General features: G+C 48.6%; 3 long non-coding RNA genes across 3 annotated transcripts in view; 2 read left to right on the forward strand and 1 right to left on the reverse strand.

Moving 5' to 3' along the window:
* The window catches only part of LOC118027428, a 38479-nt gene that overhangs the window by 10476 nt on the left and 11688 nt on the right, over positions 1 to 16315 (reverse strand). The gene's annotated exons all lie outside the window — the stretch shown is intronic.
* LOC118027427 lies at positions 10266 to 14484 on the forward strand. The gene is made up of 2 exons (XR_004683818.1): positions 10266 to 10378; positions 13484 to 14484. It is a non-coding gene; the product is annotated as an uncharacterized LOC118027427 (long non-coding RNA).
* On the forward strand, positions 10808 to 11936 carry LOC118027429. Its single transcript, XR_004683821.1, has 2 exons — positions 10808 to 11161; positions 11253 to 11936. It is a non-coding gene; the product is annotated as an uncharacterized LOC118027429 (long non-coding RNA).

The following is a 16315-nucleotide window of genomic DNA, read 5'->3' on the forward strand; positions in this document are numbered from 1 at the left end:
CATAATACACAGAAACACGGGCACACATACACATGCACGCATACACACACAGACATACATACACACATATACACGGACACACACACGAACCCTTCTAGTTCTAACCTGTGCCCAATCTGGCTGGCCCGGGGGTGACTGATCGAGACCCCGCATGCACTTCCACCGACACGTCCCCGCAGACCCTGCGTCCCATGACTCCAGGGGCCCCGTGCGCACGTCAGACCGCGCCATCTCGGGGGCGGCCGGGCCCCAGCCCGGGGTCGGTTTGTGTGGCTTCTCCAAACTCCGCCCGCTCCCCCCTGGTGTGTTCGTAACTCACAGGAGCTCAGTAACAAGCAGAGCATTGCACCCGGACGACGAGCCCAGACAGCCGCCGCCGCCTTCCCCTCCTCCACCCAGGAGGATGTGCTTCCGGTTCACGCAGGGGAAGCTTCTGGAATGGGCAGGGCTCCCGGGCTGACCCGAGCTCCGCGGCTCCGACGAGCTGTCCAGCGTCGGGTGGACGTCAGGGCCTGCGCTGGCACGGCGTGAGGGCTGGGACAGTGTCAGGGTCACCGGGCGCCGCTAGCCCCCAGGCCGATCTCGGAGCCACCCAGCAAACGGCGTGAGGCCGCGCGAGGCCGGGCATCGGCAGGCCTGGCCGGACCACCCTGCGGGGCTCCTTCTGTCCGGGCGCCCTTGCTGAGCGAGCCGGCCGGGGCAGGGGCGGAAAGCAGGCCGCACGGCCAGAACCGGGGCCCCGGCTGCCGCGGGGAGGACGCCAGGCCCCGGCTTGTGCCGGGGCAGACCCCCCACAGCCGCTCCCTTGAGAGCGCGTGCAGCCTGAGCCGGACAGCCCGGGATCCCGCCCAGGCTGGAAAGTGCACGCTCGACCCCACAGCGGGAGCTCAACAAACCTCATCCACAAAGCAAGACCGCTGCGGTTTGAGCCAGGGATCGCACGCTGTCTGTGAACAGTAAAGCGGGGTGACGACAGCCCGAACCTGAACGTGTGCCGCCGGGCACGGGGGACGGTGGCTGCCCTGCGGGGCGGCGGGACCTGGGGCTGAGGAAGGACTCTGTTGGCCCTAAAAGACCAGAGACCTCACAGACCCAGAGCCAGCATCTTCCTCCCCGTCCTTTGAAGAGAACACACGTAAAAAGTGAAAGAAAGAAACTCAAGACTTTCCCCTTCCCATTTAGAACCACTGAAGCCCAATTAGGGTCTCAAGTCTAGAACAGAGCTTATCCGTAGTTTGTCTAAACCAGGGCCTCTGTTGAGGCAGGGTGAGGGGCAAGAGAGACTATCCCTCCTCCCCTATCTAGCCTGCGGCTGCAGAGTGCTCCCCCTGCACTTTCCCACGCACTCACGCACACGCTCACACGTGTTCTTACACACATACACATAGTCACACCCGCCCACACACACACTTCCTCACGCGCTCACACATGTTCACACCCACATACTTGTGCACACACGGTCACACCCGCACATGTTCACACTTACACGTTTCCACACTCTCACACGCTCTCAGCTCCCACTCTCGCTCTCGCACACCCTGATCAATGGGCGACGCTGCTGCGGACTGATGAGAACAGTAGCAACATTTGCCCCTTGATTCCACGGAATAAGTCAACCACTAATCTACGGCCAAAACAAAAGCGCAGGTGTGGTTAAAAGCACAAATGCCACGACCAGGCCACGGAAGGCGTGGGGCCCTCTTGGTCTGCCAGCCTCTTGCCTCACTCGGAGGGCAGCTACAGCCCTAAACATTGCTCATCTGCACATCACGCACCCGCTGATACTGACTGAGCCATCAAATCCGTGGTCATGTGTGAGACCAGCAGCCCACAGGATGCCCTTGTCCTCCGAGCATGAACCTAAAACTTAAGCAGAGGGAACAGCTTAACAAGGAAGGATATTCTTTTTTTTTTTTTTTTAAGATTTTATTTATTTATTTTTAGGGACGCCTGGGTGGCTCAGTTGGTTAAGTGTTTGCCTTCGGCTCAGGTCATGATCCCAGAGTCCTGGGATCGAGTCCAGAATCCAGCTCAGCGGGGAGTCTGCTTCTCCCTCTGCCTGCCACTCCTCGTGCTTGTGCTCACTCACTCTCTCTGACAAATAAATAAAATCTTTAAAAAAAAAAAAGATTTTGTTTATTTTTAGAGAGAGAGAAAGAGAGTGTGTGTGTGCGCGCACAAGGTGGGGAGGGGCAGAGGGAGAGAGAGAGAAAGAGAATCTCAAGCAGACTCAATCAACACTGAGCACAGAGCCCGACACAGGACTCCATCCCAGGACCCTGAGATCATGGCCTGAGCCAAAATCAAGAATCATGTTCAACCAATGAAGCCACCCAGGCACCCCAAGGAAGGACATTCCGACACATGCTACAACATAGAGGAACCTTGAACACATGGTGCTAAGGGAATATAAACAGTCACATCAGGACAAATTCTGGATGATTCCATTTATACTAGGCCCCTAGAGTCGTCAAATTCACAGAGACAGAAAGTAGAAGGGTGGTTGCCAGGGGCTGGGGGAGGCGGGAGGGGTCAGTGTTTAATGGGCGCAGTTTCAATTTTGCAAGATGAGAAAGTTTTAGAGAAGGACGGTGGTGATGGTTGCACAACAGTGTTAATGTACTTAATGCTACTGAACTGCACACTTAGAAACGGTTAAAATGGTAAATTTTGCTTATGTGTATTTTACCACAATTTAAAAAAAAATTTAAATTAGAGAGACCACATCATCCCACCAGATGAAGAGGTAAACAGTGCGGTGTGGACCATGAGCTTCCCTGAGGTTTCAGAATTCAGGGAAGTCTTCAAGGAAGAGGAAGAGCTCCCGTGGCTACCCACCCCCTTCTTAATAAGCTGTAAAGTGCTGGCAAAACGGACAATCCAGGCCAGTGCAGTGTAAAGGCTGTTTTAAACTCCAGAAAGCTCCAGTCACCAAGGCATAGCAGGGTATGGTGGGCGTGACCGTATAACATATATTCCAAGACCCAGTTCTTTTTTTTCTTTTTTTTTTTTAAAGATTTTATTTATTTATTTGACAAAGAGAAACACAGCAAGAGAGGGAAAACAAGCAAGGGGAGTGGGAGAGGGAGAAGCTGGCTTCCTGCGGAGCAGAGAGCCCAATGTGGGGCTCGATCCCAGGACCCTGGGATCATGACCCGAGCCGAAGGCAGACGCTTAACGACTGAGCCACCCAGGCGCCCCAAGACCCAGTTCTTTTGAGAGTGAAGCGGCACTATTGATAATTACAGGAGACAAGGGTATGCTGTCCCCTGGGACACAGCGGGATGAGCCCGGGCGTGGGGATCAGACAGACCTGGGTTCCAGTCCCAGCTTAGGCACCCACTTGGGCAAATTACTTTCTGTCTCTGTGCCTCAGTTTCCCCATCAGTAAAGTTTCTATCTCGTGAGGTTATTATGAGTAGCAAACATAAGATGAAAAAAAGCTTCCAATCCAGGGGCGCCTGGGTGGCTCAGTGGGTCAAGCGTCTGCCTTCAGTTCAGGTCATGATCCCAGGGTCCTGGGATCAAGCCCCACATCCGACTCCTTGCTCAGCGGGGAGCCTGCTTCTCCCTCCGCCTCTGCCTGCTGCTTTGCCTACCTGTGCGCTCTCTCTCTCTCTCTCTGTCAAAAAAGTACATAAAACCTTTGGAAAAAAAAAAAAAAGCTTCCAGCCCAGGATCTGGCACTCCCTAAATACTACAAGCCTGTAATCTCTTATCTAGAATTCAACAAGCTCTGAAAACTGAAAGCTTTTCAAACACATTTGGTGGCAAAACCTGACCGTGACCAATGCATGGCTATTTAGAATCTTTATCCCACTTGGTGTAATTTATCTTTATGTTTTGCTGCAGAAATATTAATGTGTCTGATGACAGGGTGCTGGTCCAGTGTGTATGTTATGTCCAAAACATAAAAATGCCCTTGTCCTCAGAGCATTAACATAAAACTTAAGCCGAGGGAACAGCTTAACAAGGAAGAACATTCTTTTTTTTTTTTTTAAGGCTTGTATGTGTGTGTTATCTTCCAAAAGTCCAAACTTTCTGTATTAGGTTGGAAGGATGAGGACTCTAATTATAGTTTCAGTGTCTTATACAGACTTAAATCCCTTGTCACCTATGAATACAGTTATGGAGTGTTATATTATGTGAAAAATGCCATGTTTAGTTAAAAAAAAAAAGTAAGGTAAAATAATGTGTAATCTATGCTCTTGTTTGTTTTAAAAAGCAGTATATACACATAAGCTTATCTGTGCATAGACCATCTCCAGAAGCATTCTTTAGGGTGGAAACAGCGGTCGTCTCTAGAAACAGAGACACGGAGGTTGGGAAGAGGAAAACTGATGTTGACATTTTTATTCCACATACAGACCCCATTTTTTAAACATGAATTATAAAGGTAAAAGATGCTTCGTACCCATCAGGATGGCTAGAGGTGTGAGACAAACAGACAACGGCTAGAGTGGGCAAGGATATGGAACAAAGGGAATGCTTGTGCACTGTTGCTTGAAATGCAAAGTAACGCAGCTATGGGAAACCAAATGGAGGTTCCTCAAAAAATTAAAACCAGAACTACCATAGGATCCAGCAATTTCACTTCTGAGTATAAACGCAGGAGAATTGAAAACAGGGTCTCACACAGATAGTTGCGCCCCCATGTTCACCGCAGCATTATCCACAGCATTAACCCAAGAGTCTGTCGGTGGCTGAATGGATACACAAAACGTGGCCTATACGTACAGTGGAATATTCTTCAGCCTCAAAAAGGAAGGAACTTCTGACACAGGGATGAAGCGTGAGATCATCGTGCTCAGCGACCTAAGCCAGTCACGAACGACAGATGTTGGCTGAGTCCACTTACAGGAGGTCCCCAGAGAAGTGAAGTTCACGGAGACAGAAAGTAGAAGGGGGGCCGCCAGGGGCTAGGAGGTGGGGAGAATGAGGAGTTAGCGGTCAAGGGGTGCTCAGCTTCAATTTGGGAAGATGAAGAAGTTCTGGGGATGGATGGAGGGGATGGCCCCACAACCATGAGACTGTACTTAATGCCACTGAACTTGACGCTCAGAAACAGTTAAGATGGCAAGTTTTATGTTATGTGTATTTTACTACAATTAAAAATAAAGTTAAAAAAAAACTTCTCTGATGTCACAAGTCCCTTTGGATACGACTGTGCCACCAGAGCTGAACCTTCCCGGGAGCTGCAGGTGGCTGGCAGCGCCGGCTCAGGGACCTCTGAATAATGCATGAGTCAAAGGGCGGTTGTCGGGGCGGGGGGCCCTCCAGGGCTCTGCTGGCCCTGCTGACCACGGAGTGCCCTTGGGAAGGGCTGGTTTGGGGGCAGGGGCGGGGTGGGGGAGCAGGTGCTGGGCTGGATGAGGTCCAGGCTGGTGGCAGCCCATCTTCAACGCAGGCTGCGGGGAGTCGGGGCCTGGTTGTGACAAGGGTCAGGCTCCTAGACGCGCCCCAAAGAAGTCATGGCAAGACGCTCTGGACATGGAGGGGTGCGGGGATGGATGGGCAAAGTGAGTGAAGGCGGCGGGAGATACAGCTGTCCAATTATGGAAGGAATAAGTCATGGGAATAAAAAGCACAGCATAGGGAATATAGTAATGATGCTGTGACAGCCTTGTATGGTGACAGATGGTGGCTACACGGATGGTGAGCACAGTGTGACATATAAACTTCTCAGATCACCTCGTTGTACCTGAAACTAAGGCAACACTGTGTGTCAACAATACTCAAAGAGAAAGGTGCTCTGACAGAGACATGGGTGTCCCCCAGCAGTATCCAGCCCTCCGAGAAAAGGGTTGAGGGGCCTCTGTTTCTCTTCGAAAGAAGATCCCCAGCCCATGGTTCCTCCTCAAAGTCTAAAGAGGCAAATAGAAAGGAGAAATAAGAAGATGCACCTCAGGGCACATACTGCATGGAGCACTGGGTGTTATACGCAATGAATCATGGAACACTACATCAAAAACTAATGATGCACTGTATGGTGATTAACATAACATAATAAAATAAAAGGAAGATTTTTTAAAAAATGAATAAAAATAAATAAATAATTAAAAAAAAAGAAGATACACCTCTTTCTTTAATACCTTGACACCAAGTTTCTCTTTTTATCTTCTTCTTTTTTTTTTTTTTAGCTGACTTTAAAGGAAGGTCCTTTGGGCGCCTGGGTGGCTCAGTCAGTTAAGCTTCTGCCTTCAGCTCAGGTCATGATCCCAGGGTCCTGGGATCGAGTTCCGCATCGGGCTACCTGCTCGGCAGAGAGTCTGCTCCTCCCTCTCCCCTTGTCCCTTCCCTGGCTTGTGCTCTCTCTCACTCACTCTTTTTCTCAAATAAATAAAATCTTTTAAAAAATAATAATAATAAAATAAATAATAAAGGAAGGTCCTTTCTGGCTGATTAGAGTATTTGGCTCATTTCTGTGCTTCAGTTAGCAATTTCAGCTTTATTTCTGGGTTTCTCCTTACCCGTAAAATGTGGCCCACTTCCACCTCAGACCCAAGGGCCCCCTGCACGAGGAGGCCCACCACAGGCGTCTGTAGGCGATGGTAGCGGCGGGAGAGGGGGCGGGGGGCTGGGTTCCCGGGCTCCCTCTGATCCAGGTTCTACAGGCAGGCCCATGGCTCCCCTGGGTCCCAGTCTCCTCATCTGATGAGTTAGGCAAACAGTGCCCAGTCAGGGAATCTAACAGAGGAAATGTGATGTGGGGGCACTGGTTACAGAGATGCTGGAAGAACTGAAAACCCAACCCCAGACTGAAGTAGCAGAAGATTCCATGCACCGTAGGTCTGGAAAGGGACCGTTATCCGCACCTGAACTCTGGGCAGTCTTGCGGAGTGGGAACCGTGGAAAGGGTCGGTCCAACAAGGGTGCCCCCACAGATCCTGGCCGGCTCAGAGTGAGACGGAGCGAAACACCCCAGCATTTCCCTTCCTCCAGCCCTCTGATTTATCCTCGTTCACTGAACCCCCTTGGGCTGAACCCAGCTGGAAGCCAGGCAGCAAGGGAGCCTGGGAGATGTAGTTTGCAAGACAGGCTGTTGCAATCCAAAGCAGGGCAGTGGAATCCAGGCAAAAGACCAACGAATCCAGCCACGGCTGTTGCAATCATCCCAGACTTAGAGGGGATCTTTTTTCCCCACTTTTTTTGTACTGTTCTGGCATTCCTGCTTTAGACGCCCCATATGCAAAGGAAGCGAGTTAAAGTTGGACAGAATGGAAACATTTTAATTAGGCTGTAAAGCTCACCTTCCAGGCCAGCCCATCACTCTGAACCCCCAAAGTGGATTTTGTGTCCTCTAGCTCCCCCCTTGCCAGACCAAGCACCGCTCCCCTCCCCCCAACTGACACCTCTGCCCCATGCTTTCTCTCAGCAAGGAGCAGACTGTGCTAAGCAGGCGTAAGATGTGGGCCAGACACAGACAGAGCTGGATTCAACCCAGCCAGGGGGAGGATGAGGTGGTGTAACTGGTTTCCACAGCACCTGGAGAAGCAGGAGCATTATTTCCCTCACCAGGGCTGGGCTTCCAGGTACAGAGAGCAGAGGTCACTGTGGTCAAATGGGCTGAGCATAGGTTAGGAACTCAATTGCTCTTTGTTTAGATTCAGCTGAGGCGCCCAACCTTGTGTGACCTTGAGCCAAACACAATTCTTAGGATACAACCTGCTCTACAAGACGAGGAAGACGTGACTAGGAAGGCCAGTTGGAGCACCGTGAAAGGTAACCATTGTGCACAGAAATGCCCAGTGGTAGCAATGCCCAGCGTTCACACCGTGCCCTTCCTGAGTCGTGATCTCATATCCGAGCTCGCTAGTCCTTCAGATCATCTGGGTGAAAGAAGGGGAGGTCTATCCACACTCCACAGAGAGAGACACCCAGACCCTGAAAATATACAGCGACCAGCACAGCGAGTCAAGCCAGTATCAGATTCAAGGCCTCGTGAGCATCAGCCCCAACCTGCTTGAACTGAGCCATAGGGGACCATTTACCTCCTAAGCCCAAGGGCCCTGGGGTGGCCCAGGAACATCTGTAGGGGATACTCTTTGCCATTAGGCCTAGAAAGGAGAGTAGGAACAAATGAAAGGAAGGTGAGGGAGGTTAAAAAAAAAAAAAAGGAAGAGAGAGAAAGAAAAGATAAGGAAGGGAGCTATGATGGAAAAGGTAGATAGGAACACAGGGCTTAGGGAATCGTTCTGTGAGGGAACCTGGCTCTGCAAAGCTAGGTTTTACCAGCCCTGAAGGCTTTGATGCCTTTCCAGCATCACTCCACAGGACAGGAAATTCACCAGGGTGGCTGGAATAAGAAGCCACTCCCCCTCACGCTAATCTTGGGGTGGCTCCCATTCTCAGCTGGCCTTTTCCTCCCCGCAGGGCCCAGTTGACGACACTCGAAGTCCCGTTCCCTTCTCTGTAAGGTGCTATTATGTACGGTGGGAGAACAGATACTCATGTGAGTGTGCTGAAGCTCAAACATGTTTATCTTCACCTGGCCAGCAGAATGTTTTCATGCAGATGGAGAGTGGCGCCCCCGACCTTTCCCTAGGGTCCTCTTCATCCCACCCACATACCTGGGCTCCTGTCAAAGACAAGCTCTTACAGAAGCTGGGCAGGTGTCCTTCACCAGGCACGTCAGTCGTTGGAAAAGATGTGACTAGAGTCTGGCTCGTGCATGGGTCTTCCACTCACCTCCCTCTGACAGTTGCCCTCCCAGCCACACGAAAGCAGGGCCTTCTGCTAAAATGAGAGACGTCTCTTCTCATGTAGACATCCCAACGCACACCACCAGATCCAGAAATACACACAAATTCCACTTTTGCTCATTTTCACCCCAAGGGTTTTTCCAGAAAGTAGAGCCTTCTAACAGAAAACTTCCCGGACCACAGGCAGGCTGCAGCAATGAATCCAGGCTATAATCACGATGGCATCCTGTAAACCAGCAAAACTCACTACTCAATAGGCCCACCCCGCCATTGGCCATCAAAAAATCGACTTGAGTTGCTCAATATTGCAGTTGTGGTGCTTTTTGGGGGGGAGGGAGGGTATAGGAAAAATGACATTTATTCTTTGGCTACTGTTGTCTGTCTCAGCCCCCAGAGGGGGAAAACAAACAAACCGTCCTTGGAGCAAACACCTCCTTTTCACATCTCCCCACTGCTGAGCCTCACACAGACCGACAATGAGGCGGACAGCCCTCCATCAGGCTGCGCGCGGAACAGGCATTCCTGGCCCTCTGAGTCTTGCCATCAAGTTATTGATGGGAACAGGTGCCCCTAATTCAGCATAACCCCCCCGAGCCTGACTTCACTTTCTCTGGAAACCTCTTGATTTAGGAGCGAAAACTCCTGGCTCCTTGCGGGCTAGCCTGTAAACATCTCGGTCTGGATTTGCCGAGGTGGGTTGCTAAATTTAATTGCCAGTTTCCATCCCATGTGACGGTGTGTGACAAGCCAGCTCACCCTGTGAGTTAGCCAAGGGGTTTTAAATAAATGCTTTCTGACGGAAAGGAGGTTAAAGCTCCCTGTGATTCACCAGCGAGCCTGGAGAGTGAGCGGCTCTGGGTTTTACTGCGGAGCTGCAGGCGTGTTAATCTCCTAGCTCGCTCACCACTTCCCACTGGCCATGGGGAGAGACGTAAGGGGTTTGTGCAAAGAGCTCCAGCCAGATCAGGAGGCCCTCGCCAGCCCGGGCTGTCCCAGATCTCTGTGACCTTGGAACACAAATAGCTCTGTGGCCCAGCCTCAGCTTCTCCATCTGGAAAGAGGAACTGTTAACACAAAGTCAGGCGTGGCAGCGAATGTTTGGAACTTTCAGGAGGCATACCACTGAGACACAAACACGGTGCTATGGCCAAAAGCATCCACACCCCCCCCGGACAACAAGCCCTTCAAAGAAAGCGGCCTTAGTCTTGCTCATGGCCTTGAAAGAAAAAAATGAAATAAAATGCTAACGAGATCGGTATCCTCCCCGACTATTTCCTTAGGAAGCCCTCCCATCATGGAACACACACTCAGTCTGCCTTCTCGACTTACTCCATGTGGTGGGAGCCACGGCAGCATGGCCTCCCCAGGGAGCCTGTGAGAAATGCAGAGTCTCGGGCCCCATTCCGTCCCTGCTGAGTCAGAATGCGCGGCCTAACCAGCTCCCCAGGAGACGCAGAAGAATTTTAAATTTTGAGAAACACTGGTCTCAAGGGGTGCTTGTCAAACTTTAGCACACATTCGAATTCCCTGGAAAGCTTGTCAAAACATTGCTGGGCCCCGCCTGCCGAGTTTCAGATTCAGTAGGTCTGGGATGAGGTTGGATAATTTGCCTGTCTACCAGGTTCCCTGGTGACGATAATGCTGCTTGTCTGGGAACCACGCTTTGAGAACCCGTGGTAGGTATTCCCCGGGGCGGCTGCTTTGGGATGTCTTACTTCCCGGGCCACTGAGGGTCCGTGATATCATAGTATCTCTTCTTTGTCTAGTGCATTCTGCTCTCGCCATGTCTTAATGTCTAGCTCTTTAATCATCTTTGATCTCTTGAATTCAGTCGGTGTTTCTCTCTGGTTCTCTGTCCGTCTTAGTAAAAGGGACAGAGGTATTGTGCCAGAATGGGAGGAGTTCATGAAAATCTTCCTTCTTCCTCCGCTGCCATGGCGGTTCTAACATTCCACTTATTTTTTCTTTTTTGATTGTTTATTTATTTGAGAGAGAGAGCAAGGTAGAGAGCCCACGCGGGGGGGGGGGGGGGGGGCAGCAGAGGGGGAGGGAGAAGCAGACTCCCCGTTGAGCAAAGAGCCAGATGCAGGGCTCGATCCTAGGACTCCAGGATCATGACCTGAGCCAAAGGCAGACGCTTAACCCACTGAGCCACCCAGGCATCCCCATTCTTGGTACTTTTTTAATGGGAAGTGAGGGAGAAAGAATAAAACCAAAATACCTTGACTTAATAACCTGAGCCAAAGGCAGATGCTTAACCGACTGAGCCACCCAGGCACCCCTGTACTTACAGCTCTAGAGAAATGAACAGAAAGGCAGAAAAAGGTCAGCTCAATATATAAGGAAAAAATTCTTAACAATTAGAGCCATCCAAAGTGAATGCATCTTGAGGAAATAAGCTGACTGCTGGTTTACACAGCCACTTACAGGACCTCTATGTGCGGAGGAGATTGAACCAGGTGATTACAAAGATTCGTTCACATCTAAGATGCTATTGGTGAGGAAAGCTGTTTCAGTGGACCATCTAATCAGATTTATTTTCATACCCAGTGATGAAGAAGGCAAGCTGGTAGATCCAGCTAGGACCCTCAGAAAGCTGCACTTGGTGTGACCATCATGGGTTTAAGTGCTCAGTCTTGTAGAAACTCAGATCGACCTCACCCCGAAGTGAGTTGGTGCTGGAGAATGGATTCATGCTAACCAAGTTCACCAAGACAAGAGCCTGATTTACTAACCTGGGAGCCAGAGCCTTAATTGTAAAGCACAAGACATACTTCTCCAATGACGACAATTTTCTAGTCCAACATACAGAGCACCCTACTCCTCTCCAGCTGCTAGGTACTAAAGAAACAGAATTAATCACATGTTTGTCAAGTTCACCAGACCAAGCAAAAGGGATTGCATGACCCTAGAGCTTGCTTCGTCTGGTAGAATGCATTAGGTAGTCGTATTAGGGGGTGATGAAAAATCTCTTCCCCAATGAAGAATAGACTTTTTTAGTGACCAGAATGGTCTTGTTCACTAAACACAATGTCTTTTCTCCTTTGACTGTGCTGGAAATACTCATCAATTCTTAGCATCATCCTCCCTTGCTAGATCCCAAGAGGCTCACCGCCTTACTGCTTGCACTTTATAACAGCTTTGTGCATTGTAACATGTGTACACGATATTTGTTGTTAGTCTCCTTTTCAATCAGCTGCTTTGTAAAGATATCTCAGGAAATACCCTCAATTTTATCAGTAATAAAATTGTGTGACGCATCATAGATTTAGTTTCTCGGTCCCAAGGCTGTCCTTGTACAGGATCTCATAACTTCTAGAAGCTTCAATTACCCTCATTTGTAAAAGATTACAGTACCTATTCTTGATTAAAGATCAACAATCATGTATATAAAAATACCTTATAATATCGAAATGCCTAAAGGGTTATAAAGTAATAATAATAACAGTATATCATAACAGCATATAGGCCACGTTACATGATGGCTTTCCTGCATCGAGCTCCTCCTACCCATGGTGTGAGGGTCTTATCAACTTTTAGCTCCCCATTTCAATGAGCACTTTTTCTTTTTTAAATCTTGCCCTACATTCTAGTTTCCACCTTATTTGGGGGACCCATAGCTGCCTCTGTAATAGTAAGGACTGAGAGATTTCCTTGTCCTGCCCTGCAAAAGTGGATCGGACGAGAAACTGTGTGCAGAGGGTTGCTATCAACAGGAGGGTCACAGTGGGAAGAACCCGGGGCAAGGAGAAGTCTCGCAGGGGCTCATCCGGGGCCTTTCGCTGTGAGCAGGACGTTTTGTCGGTGAAGAAAGCAATGAGACATTGTTGGCAGACAAAGGGACGCACAGGCAGCCCAACCCGTGGGCAGCAGAGCTGGTGGCTAAGGAGCAAAGACTGTTAATTTAGCATCACAGACGCGAGGGTGGTTCCATTAGCCTTGCACATCCCAGACCAGGGCACTTCCCAGCTGCTTCGGGAAAAATGGTCACCTCGCTGCCACAGCACTTGGCAGCTTCTACTTTGATCTGGGAGTCCTATCTGGAACAAGGAAACTCAGAAGTGTATCCAAAAAGAGAAGTGGGGGGAAAGAAAAAGGAGGAGAAGTGACCCCAATTCTTTTCAGATGAAAGGATTTTCACTCAAAGAAAGCTAAAGGGCCATGACTCTGAGCTTTCCCAAGTTAGTTCATTCATTTTCAATGCCGAAAACCAACACCAGTCCTACCAGGTAATCCACTTACTGAAGTTGGAACCCGAGGTGTGAAAAGTTCCATGTTGACAAAGTTTTGCATCAGCGCCGGCCGCTATACAACATGTAAAAACATGTCGTTTAATTTTAGCTTTAAAATAAATAAGTGCTTTCCCAAACCCACTCAGGAGTACAGATTGTCACTAGGTCCACAGGTGTGCTCTGAAATCAGATACCTCCAAGAGATTCCATCGTGCTGAAATGCGCAAGGGCTGGGACGAAGCTATCCATCATCTTTTTTATGTTCTTGTGAACTGTCTTAACAAGTGTGAGTGTCCCAGCTAAATCCTGTAGTCAAGTTCTGCTGTGCCTACATAACGCCAGTGTGTATATAAGGGGGAAGGGGAGAGGGAGGGTGAGCCTGTGCAGATGTGTGTATATTCTATATTTAAAAGTGTCCGAAAAAGAGTAATAAATAAGATAAAGAGGTGAGGCACTAAAGACCATAATTAAAGAAGCTTGGGAGCAGTCAGATGGTATTAGGTCATTCATTCAACCAACCCCATTTATTGTGCTTCTTCTATGTTCCAGGCACGGTGCTGGGTCCCCAGGGTAGCTGAAACCACAGAGCCACTTTCAAGAAACTCCCAGCCTAATGAATACACGAACCATGGTGACACCAAGCAGAAGAGCCCTAAGGTTGAAGCTCTGTGAATGGTGGTTATCACCATTTGTCATCTTCCAAGGCTTCTGGAGCCCCCTGAGGAGGACCTTGCTGAACAAATCTTTCTTTCAGGGATGAAGATTACTGAGTGTCCTGCAAAGAAATATGAAGTACACAGGCAAAAAGAATAGGGTACATGGAAGGACTTATGAAATGTAAGGAAAGGCAAAATACTTCATCTGGGGAAGGAATACACAAAGCCTTTTCTAATTCTTAGTCGTAAAATGTATAATACAAAATTAAACCCTGTCCCTGTGATTAAGAGTAACACCTAAGGCAGGAATGGGCCCCAATCTTTCCTTCTCCTACTGATGTTGAATATAACAATTTCCCTAGAGGGGAAATTGTGTTCCACCGTGGTCTCTTAGATAACTTCAACCACAACCTCATCACGATGTTTGAAGGTTCATGGAGCAACGGAAGGTGTCCGCAAGCCCAGCTACCAAACTTCCAGTTAAGAAGTCACCTCCTCCAGAAAACTATGCTGAATCAGATTCATTCCTCTGATGATTGCATGCCTGCTGTGTGCCAAGCACCATGGTAGAGGGTGACCAGTGGCCAGGGCTACGTGAGTCAGCATCCAGACGCCCGCGGAGATGTCTGCGCGCTTTGATCCTGACCCCCAAGCAGCTAGATGCCCAAAGCTCTCACCACCCTCTTCTCTGATTGTCGAGTTGATTGTCTGAATCCCCTGTTAATCTGTGAAGTCCTTGGGCAAGGACCATGGCTTTTATCTTTGTATTCCCAAAGCCTGGCACGTTCTAACTGGGAATAGAAGTAGCTCACCTTACTCATATTTCTTTTTACTTATTAAAGCATTTTATTTTACATGCTTGAAACATACACATAAAGGGTCATTACACAAAAACTTTTAATGTATTTTTTTATTTTTCATTTCTTTTTGAATTAATGCTTCTTTTCATGTATGAACATATTTGCGTATATATGTATGTATGTATTTATTTATTTTGAGAGGGAGAGAGAGTGTGTGTGCAGGGGAGGGAAGAGGGGCAGAAGGAGGAGTGAATCCCAAGCAGGCTCCAAGCCCAGCGCAGAGCCCAACAAAGGGCTCGATCTCACAACCCTGAGATCCTGACCTGAGCCAAAATCAAAGTCAGACACTCAACCGACTGAGCCACCCAGGCGCCCCATGTATGAATATATTTAAATCTTCCCACTCATCTTTATCATATACAGTGACCCCACAGAATTGGGGTCACTTCTCCTCCTTTTTCTTACCCCCCACTTCTCTTTTTTGATACACTTCTGAGTTTCCTTGTTCCAGCATTCAACTGGTATGCAGAATCACTGAAATTGTACAACTGGTATTTTACAATATCATATAGTTCACATATTTTTATTCTTATTGGAACAATGGAAACACTGAAAAAAAATGAACCAAACTGTGTTTATTGCACCTCTTGTTATGTGCACATTCTACCAACATTTTCCATCTCCAGCATATTAAAAAGGAAGGAAGGATCAAACGAGAAAGGAGCTCTTGGGTTACCCTACCTGTCCCTATTCTTCTCCATCATCATTTTCAGCTGAAGTGGTGAGCTAATACAGGAAAATGACATGAGTAAGGCAGGATATGATAGGGTTTCCTGGTTGCTGGTGTTTCTTGGAACACCACTGCCTTCTTTCTGCATTGGAAGCACATTCCAGTTCTACCTGGAAAGCATGGCCTCTCTCCCTCTCTCCCCACGTCGTGGCCTTATTTACCTTCCTGTTCCCAGTTTAGTCATGGAACTAACACACTTGCCTTGTGCTCATTTTAAGTGTTGCAAGATTACCCTGTGTCATGAGTCAGCTGGGATTCTGTCCTCATGGAGCATCATGAAGTACACGTGATGGGGCAGCCGGGAAGGGTAGACATGCATATTACATGTATCTGCTCTGCTCACATGTATATTCCAGTGTCCTTTGGACTTCACTCACAGAACACAACTACAAAGATAAAATTGTTAAGAAGTTCGAGATGGCAACAGCCAAGCATTATTGGAGCATGGGACCCTTCTGAACACAGGACCCTGTGCATCTTCATAGGTCACATGTACATGAAGTGGGCCTTGGCTGTACTGAACAGTCACGATCAATTAGACCTCCTTTTTGAGCAACAACTGGATTGAAAATAGCTAAAAGAGGGCGCCTGGTGGCTCAGTCGTGAAGCGTCTGCCTTCAGCTCAGGTCATGATCCCAGGGTCCTGGGATCGAGCCCCACATCGGGCTCCCTGCTCCACAGGCAGTCTGCTTCTCCCTCTCCCACTCCCCCTGCTTGTGTTCCCTCTCTTGCTGTGTCTCTCTCTCTCTCTCAAATAAATAAATAAAATCTTCAAAAAAGAAAAGAAAATAGCTAAAAGAGAAAGCCTCATAACTTCAAGATTGTAACAGTAAAGGAGAACACTATCCAAAGTCAGACACACTGAGAGTATTACAATGTGACTTTAAAAGCCATCAGAGAGGACTCTGACATTCTATTAAATTCAACAAATATTTATTGTGCTCAGCACGATCCAAAAACCCGCCAGGACAAGGGTGGGTGGGGGAGTATTCCTTGAATGAATAGACACTGTCCCTGACCTCAAGAACACTAGTCTCACTGGGGAGACAGAGAGCTATAGAAAAACCATATTTCCAGACAGATTATAGCCACTGCTGTGCTGGTAAAAATAAACAGTATAGAAGCAAACTGAGGG

This window comes from Mirounga leonina, unplaced genomic scaffold, assembly GCF_011800145.1.
Source record: "Mirounga leonina isolate KUSES-001 unplaced genomic scaffold, KU_Mleo_1.0 Mir_366, whole genome shotgun sequence".
Lineage (NCBI taxonomy): Eukaryota > Metazoa > Chordata > Mammalia > Carnivora > Phocidae > Mirounga > Mirounga leonina.